The sequence below is a fragment of the Dreissena polymorpha genome, chromosome 2 (assembly GCF_020536995.1).
Source record: "Dreissena polymorpha isolate Duluth1 chromosome 2, UMN_Dpol_1.0, whole genome shotgun sequence".
Taxonomy (NCBI): domain Eukaryota; kingdom Metazoa; phylum Mollusca; class Bivalvia; order Myida; family Dreissenidae; genus Dreissena; species Dreissena polymorpha.
In genome coordinates, this window is record NC_068356.1 from 132,379,747 (window position 1) to 132,389,219 (window position 9,473).

Consider the following 9,473-nt stretch of genomic DNA (forward strand, 5'->3'; position numbering starts at 1 on the left):
TGGATATTGGCTAAGAAGAGACTTTCTTTAAACACACAATACCATACAATTGGAAAGTGTCATCCCTGTCCGCATTGGCTGATCTGGGAAACACTTTGCACACATGCACAAGTCCGGTTTTCAAAGAACGAGGATTAAATGGTTTAACTGCCTGGGGTATGCCTCAGCATTGTTGACATGTGTCTCCTTTTCTTGTAGAGATAATTTTCTGTGTTGAAGATTTGTATGTACTTATATACTGCTATTATGTTATTGACTGAAGTAGATTAGAAAAAAACACATACAAACAGCAATTCAAAGAACGTTTGATTTTTTGAATTAGTTTTATCTTATAGTAGAAATGAGAATAGTTTTGACATTATTCCAACAAATACAGTTACAACCATGTCCATGACTGAAAAATACAACATTTGTGGTGTGTTTTGTTATTGAAGCGGACCATTCTGTTAGTAAACACAGCTCCTCTTCGTAAAGCATATTAGTTGTCCCCTTTAGTTATAACCAGTTGTTGTCAATAGAAAGCCTGTACAAACATGTTTAGCATTGTACACCGATTTCTATTTCCAAATCAAAGTCGTGTAATTGTTAGACGAATCATTCAAGCAAAAAGTTTTGGTAGAAAGCATGCTCACCTTTTGGTTGTCATGAAAACTGTACAAGTTATTCTGATTTCCAACCAGCAGTGGCTTTGTGTCCATATTCACCAGATCATTCTGAGGCTTCACCAACTCATTCTGAGGCTTAAGAATAAAGAATAGTCTTAGACTCAATAACAAGACTTGACATTTTAAATAGAAAAGGCTTAATATGGTGTTTATATTATTAACATATTGTTCTTAATGATGAATTATATCAACAATTGCCATGCGGAATCTGGTTTTAAGAATATTCTGTATTTTTAGACTTAAGTCTAAGAATTGTTCTGTGAAAATCCAGACAAAAATGAAAAGGTTTGAAAAACCACCAGTTCGATGGCAAAAGTTTCTATATTCTCCTTTCAACATTGTTTGCAGGGAAGTTAGAAATCAACTTCAAAAGTTAACATCAAACTACAATGTAATTTGCCTATAATGAAGTCAACATGGTTATTGTAAGCAATTATAATACCATTATGAATTATATGATAATTTTTCTTATATTTAAATTCAAGGGGACAATTATGCTCTCTGAAATAAAACATAAATGCTTTCAGTGTACTTTAATAGTTAATAAGCAGATGCAATATTAACTAGCGGTTATTATTGGGTTGTTCACATAAGGCGGTGACTGCAACTTCTATCTTTAGCTAAAGAAAATAAATGTTTTCGGTTTGATCAGGAAAATTTTCCTTAATTACCACTAGCGTCAGAAAAGTGATTTAAGACAACATATAGGTGGCGACCCAAGTTATTTTCCTTTTGACCACTTATTGTGAACATAATATTCCATCTACTGGATTTGTTTTTAGCCACATTAATGTTTGGCTATCGGTTCCTTGCAATAAATAAAAGATTGCCTGGTACAATAAAGTTTCTTTTTTGATGGTGCAGCTGAAGGTTAACTTTGCATATAATTGTTGAAATACTTACTGACAAAAAATATAAGCGCTAATGATTTACTTTAATTACCTTTTGGTCCAAGTGTTGTACACTGTTCAGGCCCTAAACAGCTGGTTTCAGTCTGGAGTCCTGAAAAAACAAGTTTTTACATAGTTTAAACTTACAATTTATTGGCAATGACTGCCAATTTGTTGGCCACAAATACAACCATAAGACTGTCACTCTAATGCAAGATACATAGGAAAGGCAAGATAGGTAAGATAGAGACAATTTACAAGTCTGCGCTTAGAAAAGTCATGAAAAATACCACACTACCCTACCACAAATACTGCACCACCCCTAAACTCCATGTCCTTATATGTCATAAATGATAAAACTCATAAAATCAAAATGTCAAGCTCAAACATGGCACAACTTTAGCATTTTGACATAAGACAATAGAACATTCATATAAAAACTTAATGTTATATGGAACTTTGAAGCTTCGTGACAATTTAAATTCACATTCATAGAGTTCTTCATCATGCAAGTTTATTTTTACCGGCAGATGGGCCGACAGACAGACGGACATCTCTGATTAATCCAGTATACTCTCCTCTACTTTGTGTTGTGGAGGGGAATAATTATATATTATTATTAAGCTTATTTGCATTTGATACAACACACAATCTCGAAAAATAAGTTATTTAAACAAATGTCAGGAACAAAGCTAAATGGAAGGTAGTTTGCAATAATTATTCCAAATGTAGGCTGTCTTTTTTACAAACAATAAATCTCATTTCGCATGTAATATGAATACCCCATTTATAGGTCCTCATTCGACATTTTTATGAGCTAACATCACCACAAACACATGACCATGACATTATGGGTGTTGTTAAATTTGGACTTTAAGCATCTATTGCAAAATGATTAAACTCATTCGTGTTTTTTTCTCCATTAATGCAGACAGGGACGGCAGGAATCTTTATTAATCTAGGGACTGATCATGTGTTTCCAACATTTTCCTATTTTATTCAGATGATTTTGTTTTTCTTTAAAGCAGTTATGCTTGGTTAACAGAATTCTCGCTATCACTTTTATGATTAATGGATAAAGACATTAGTAAGTAAACCTGATGCAAATATAGGAAAAGCAATCTCTTGACAAAACAAAACATAGAAGATAAAGATATAAGAACAACAAGGAATGTACATCTTCTATACACAGAGAAAAGTTAATGTAGCAAAATACACAGAGCAACCAAATATATTGGTGAAATATTAAAATAATATATTAAATATATAATATATTAATATTAAAATGAACAGAAGCAGTTAGTAACAGAGCAAACAATGAAACTTCAGGAACTATATCTGTAGAGAAATTATTGTTATTATTTACTTTTTGTTTAAGGACAACAAACAAAACATGAAATGATCAAAACTGGGATGAAAGCATTTGAATCACTGGGGGCTGACGAGGTATAAGCGTAGTCCGTTTCGCTACGAAGTCGGGTATATGTTTTACTACGAAAACATTGTGTACATACACTACTTAATCAGGCGAGTTTCATATTTTCTGGTGTTTATGGATTAGAGAACGGAACATCCAGTAATGGTAGGTACTTATTTTCAATAAAAAACTAATAACAAATGTGCGTAGTTTCAGCCTGTACATTTATTTTGAGGTAAAATCGAAATATTTTGATTTGAAGCAATGCATAAGGTGGTTATTATGTTAAAAAAGCCAATTACGGTAACTTAAATCGAATTAAATTACATGTTACTTTGATTCATTGTACATTACACATTTTAAAGTACAAAAACGGTTACGAACATGTATTTTAATTATTCAAATGCTTTGTTTCGAAGGAAATTACAAGTCGCTTTATGTATAGGTTTCGCACAGAGTATGTATTGGTTGTGCTACGAAGTACAAATATAATGTTTAGGTTACTCAACGAAGTCTCTGTATCCTTTTCAGGACATATCACATGCAGTTTGCAGTTACTGCAGACTACCATTTCCCAGTGCAAAAGATGCTGTGCTTAATTGTGCGCATGAGCATCCAAACGAAAAGGTTCCCTTTATGTGGGAGATGCCTTGTGACACTGCACCAGGTGTACAATACAGAAATCGAACGTTCAATATTATGGGTGGCGACATTAAAAGTATTCTGAAAATATTACATTCAGTCCGGTTTCTGGCAAATTGATAATTCCGACAAAATCTACAGTGACAGAAAGTCCTGTGCGAAAGATATCACGAATTAACACGCCCATTGTCAGATATTTCCCGAGCCAGTGGTACCTTCGGACAATGTAGACACAACCGGGATGGAACCGTCAGAGCGCCTGTTTAATTATGGAGCCAGTGGTACCTTCGGACAATGTAGACACAACCGGGATGGAACCGTCAGAGCGCCTGTTTAATTATGTACCGAATCTATACCGGGACTCTGTCGGCATTCACCAGGCTCCCCGTAGCTCTGCCGGGGTCTGTTTGGGCCCCGGTGGAGCTATGGTGCCGTCCCGGTGCAGTCCCGGTTGTTCACAGTGCCACGCCGGTCGGTGTCGGTCCTTCCCGGTGACTCGCGGTTCATCTCGGAGGTATTAAACATTTTAATATTTTACCGGTGGAGCCCCGGTTGTCCCCGGTCGTCTACGGTTCATCCCGGTGGAGCACCGGTTCATCCCGGTATGGCCCCGGTTCATCCCGGTAGATGCCTGATCACGCACCGGGGCTCCGCCGGCATCATAGTGAGACCGGACCTTAACCACATTGTAACACGAGGTAAATTTACCGGCCGTCATGTACACAGTAAACAATAACCTGTGACAGAAACCCACTGTCAAGCCTTAACAACAATACATTGATTAGGAAATTGCGGATTTGTGCCATTGGGTACCTACTTTCCACACCTTACGGCTGTTACAGGTGTTGATTTTACAGGTAAAATCAATTATACGAACATGAAATTCATCTAAAAATTAGTTGGCGATAACCGATTTTCAAGAAAATCGCTTTGACAGATAAAATGTAAAAATCCGTATGAGATAAAGAAGGATCGAAGTTGGGACATGGGATTTACTTTGACATAAGCAGAGTTTCGAGATAACATAACGAGCATCGAATGTTATTTGATAAAGAATACCGTATGCTAAAAACCTATCGTCGGTCTCTGTCCAAAAGAACGTATAAGGGATTGTCACAAGGTGAAGATGCGTAATTTTTATTGAGACCGACGACAATAGGTTCTCGTCTCTCAACTGTCGTCTTATATATATGGATTTTCGATTTTGATCGTTTCCTTTGGCCTAGTCGTGAATTTAATTATATCATAATAATGTGCATTACCATGTCGACTGTGCGCTTCGGATCATGTTGTGTCGTTGTTACTATCTCTTCCTCAAAGGAAACATCCAGCCACTCCATGACTCTGTATTTAAAAAAAAACATGTTCTTTATTTCGCCTTTGAGAGATAACCAATACGTCCTCTGTGAGAAACGCATACACGCTAAAGCGTTGTCGTAGCGAGGCATATACGTATGCTGTCAGAGACACGATCATACATAATAATACTATTTAGCCTTTATTTCTGACAACTGGGTCACCTTATACATTTCTGAACACACCAGTGGCTTAACGATACATACATCAATATGGAAATTGTAAAATTGTGTCAATTAAACATAGTTGTAAACCTTAATTGCATTTTTGTAAAATAAAACTTGACTTCGGTTTGATAAATCAGCGGTAAATTTAATGTTTAACGCATAAACCAGACACATGTTGAATCATAATTTGATGTAACAGACCTATGAAATGTCATTGTGCTTAAATTCAGAGTTTTGTTATTACAAAAGCATAATCTTACCTGTTTTAAACACAAATTTCCACTAATCCGTTCTTCGATGTCATGTGTATGTACACAATGTTTTCGTAGAAAAACATATACCCGACTTCGTAGCGAAACGGACTACGCTTATACCTCGTCAGCCCCCAGTGTGAATGGTCAAAGCAAATTATTGGGGGTTTAAACCTCTCACTTACTCCAGATTAATCAAAAACCAATCGCACAGCCAACATGATTTAAACCAAATGTAAATTGACAGCATGAATACAATATTTTATGCATATGTTTGTTTTTTAGAGGCGTAAATATTGGAAAACTTTTAAAACCATCAGGGGATATGTTTTCAAGCGGGACTGACACTCAGGCCTACACAAATAGTCAATGACAATTTTAACCATTCTACGTCGCATTCTTGATAATGAGTGTGCACAGGCAAAGTGTCACCTCATTTACATATCATTAATAATGACTTAACTTTTCTCACACACCCTGGGGACAACTTGTTCAATTTAAAAAAGCAACAACATTTTTTGAGAGTTTATAATCAAAGCGCTAAAGGCACTGGGGTTGTTCGCTTTAGAATAAATAAAGACGTACCTCAAATTTTCAAAATTAATCGCAAGTTTTAAATCAACTCAAGCTAGTCAAATTTATACAGAGTGTGTCTTAACGCACATGTCGAGATGTGTGTGCACTTTTTATCATCCTATTTATTTTACAGAGATAACTTAGACAACAAAGCAACAACATGGCCCTTTTTTGACGTTCAGAAAGCATAGAAAGTATGATGTAAATGGTAGTGAGAACTGAATATGAAGACGATTTGCAATCACCATCATATTAAATGAATATTGTTGGAATATCGAATACCAATCTTACTAAGATCATTTTTTCATTATGTACAAAACTTTTTTTTTGTCACCATATACAAATTCTAAATATACAATAAAATAGTTGATAAAAAATAAATAAAAAAATAAATCTGCGATCAATACTTTTTATTCACGAATCAGTTAGTCAGAGAGACAGCGCTGTTTACCCGTACTTTGTTGTTTATGCATTACTTGTTACCCTATCAGTTCACACGGTGACATCAATTCTGACCTAAACAGTTCGGGATTAAGATATGCTGGCCGAAACGCTTAAGACCCATTTTCGCATGACGCGGCTATAAAAGTGTGATGTGTCGGAAGAAAACACTGCGTGTAAATCAAATAGTAAAACACGATATATTTCGATGGTGAAGAAATACACTCATAATAAGCCATGTGAGGACACATGATTTGCACTCCCGTAGTATAAGTTTTAGCTAATTACACTAATGTGTGGTACTCCCGTAGTATAATTGTTAACTTTTTACACTAATGTGTGGTTTGACAACGATAACACACATTTCATGCTGTGAATATGTGACTAACAAGTTAACAAACACAATAGTTCAACTTTTGTTTGAATTTAATTATTTAAAAACGTAAATTGCAAACTTTATTTCAAAGTCTAGCGATTATATAGCATTTTAACGTTTTATTAATTGAGTACTGTGAATGAAAACAAAATTGACCTTCTAGTATTGCATTGTTAGCACCCGTGAATACACAAGATCGCCGCTATATGTTGAGAACTAAAGAATGTTTTCCAGGCATATCAAATGTAACCCCGCTCTAGCAGCATGGACTACGAACAAGGTTACACAACATCCACTATACTTGTTTATCAGCATCTATTAATAGCTTAAGATTTTGAATGACCTGTGCTGAGCAAAGCGGCGGTTATCGTTCCTTGCGTAGTTAAGAGCAGATCGACTTTCAACGCGTGGTACTAACATTAGTTGTCCGCAAGCGAACAGCTAAAAATGTCAACAAGTTGACAATATCAGTATATCTGATACCATCATTATTGACAGCAGCAAGTATAATCATCAACAACAGCAGTCAGCAGCGTCACAGGTAATGGCTTTGCCATAGGATCAGCACTAACAGTAGCAAAAGCAGTAGTTAAATGACACCCTCCTAATTAGTAACAACGGGAACCAGAAAAAGGAAAAGAAAAGTGGCGATGACACGGAACTTGATTTTTAACTATTTAACAATTAATTAAGTTTATAAAGTTTCAAGCATGTCTTCTATCATGACTCACGGTATTGAGCTAAAACCATTACCTGTACCCTAATGGTCTATAATGCAATCTCTCCCTAGGTCTTCATGTAAGCTACTTACAAACAGAATTAATGCACAATAATTCCATGCATACTAAAGTTATCCAGTGCAAATCCTTTTTATTTTTAATAATGGTGAACTTCACCCCAATGTCCCCAAATGCAATGCTTCACTATTCCAGTATGTGCTCTACCTTAAAACATTTATTTTTTTATTCAATATAATACATACAATATATACATGTATATGATTAAACAACATAGTGATTGTACAAAGCAATAAAGTTCAGACATGTTATACAAGATATGCTAATATATATATATTTTTTTTAAGAGAAAAGAAAAACAGAAGAATAGTTATGAAAAATGATGAGTTGTGTAAATTCGGAAGAAAGTATACTGGACTTGTGTGTTTTTTGTATATTCACAATGATCTTATAAGAAAAAATATACAAAAAATATTTTAGAAAGATAAACTAACATTAGAGTGAAATGTATATAAGTGGACAAACATTATGAGAATTTAATCCGATTCCATTTTTGTTCAAAGATTTGTAATGTGTCATTACTGAGGGCTATTTCTTTCTCAATCTGGATTTTAAGTTTAAGACTATGGACAAAACAATTAAAATTTGGTACTTGTTTTTTGTACTTCATGTTAAAGATAAAATATTTCATCAATATAAGAATAAAATTCACAATATTATTATAGTCTATTGATTTCAATGAGTAAATTCCGAAACTTACATTTAAGAAAGATAGTTTAACGTTTAGTTGCTGTTGTTCAAGAAAAGATACTAATTGATTCCAGATAGGCTGGATGTGTTTGCACTCCCAAAAATATGTTCTATAGTTTCGATGTTTTCACCGCAGAAGTCACACAGATTTGAGTTAGATAATTTGCATTTAAAGAGATATTTATTTGTAGCTATAATTCTATGGATGTATTTATATTGAAAATTTCTCAGTGTGCTTTCAATAGTTGATTTATATGACATTGTAAATATTTGTTTCCAATTAAGTTCATGTTCTCCGAAAAGGACTTGCCATTTATTTTGGGTTTTGGAGTTTTCTGTAGGGTTTTTAATTTGTAGTGTGTAAAATATTTTATTCGTTTTGTTTTTTCTTCCAAGTATGTTTTCTACGAATGTTGTTTGAGTACATGGTGTATTATTTGTATTGATTTCAGATTTAATATGTATGGGTATGCTTTTGATTAGTGTGTAGTACTTCAGAAAATGATTTGAAGGTATTCCGTATATGTAGCATATATCATCAAAAGAGTAGAAATCCTTAATTCTGTAGTCATATAATTGGTCGACATATTTAATGCTTCGTTCAAACCAATCTTTATAGAAAAACGTCTTATTGTTTGAAGTTATGTTTTTATTGTTCCATAAAATAGTTTTATTCTGGTTTGGGTTTCTAAGTTATGAGTGACATCACTCCATGCTGATAGAACATCAGACAGAAATATGTTTTCGTTTGCAATTTCCTGTAAGATAGTATTGCTGATGTTACATTCAAAGAGTAAGGAGTCACCATATTTTTTTAGGATTTTCTGGTAGAATAATTTCCATTTACTCGTATTGGTATTATCTAGGTATCTTTTAACCCAGCTGCATTTGATTGCATTCAAGAATGAGTCAATGTTTGTTAATTGGATACCTCCATTTTCTACAGATTGAATTAACTGAGTTCGTTTTATTTTATCAGGCTTACCGTCCCATATGAAATTAAATATTGCTGATTTTATATCGTTAATAACATCATTTGGTGGATTTGGGAGAACTGTTAATACATAAATTAATTTAGGAAGTGCAAACGTTTTCAATACTGTGTTTTTTCCGATAAGTGAAAGTTTACGGTGATGCCATGATTTTAAGCAGTTTTTAAAATTCTGTAATTTAGGTAGTATGTTTTTAAGAACTGTATCCTTTTC

At 34.2% G+C, this 9,473-nt stretch overlaps 2 long non-coding RNA genes across 2 annotated transcripts; both read right to left on the bottom strand.

Annotated features, from left to right (window-relative positions):
* Positions 1–225: 225 nt before the first annotated feature.
* LOC127869050 (uncharacterized) lies at positions 226–7,637 on the bottom strand. The gene is made up of 3 exons (XR_008044384.1): positions 7,535–7,637; positions 1,608–1,667; positions 226–740 (listed from the first exon to the last, which is right to left on the bottom strand). It is a non-coding gene; the product is annotated as an uncharacterized LOC127869050 (long non-coding RNA).
* LOC127869048 (uncharacterized) lies at positions 4,074–5,535 on the bottom strand. Its single transcript, XR_008044382.1, has 3 exons — positions 5,398–5,535; positions 4,877–4,958; positions 4,074–4,290 (listed from the first exon to the last, which is right to left on the bottom strand). It is a non-coding gene; the product is annotated as an uncharacterized LOC127869048 (long non-coding RNA).
* Positions 7,638–9,473: the final 1,836 nt, after the last annotated feature.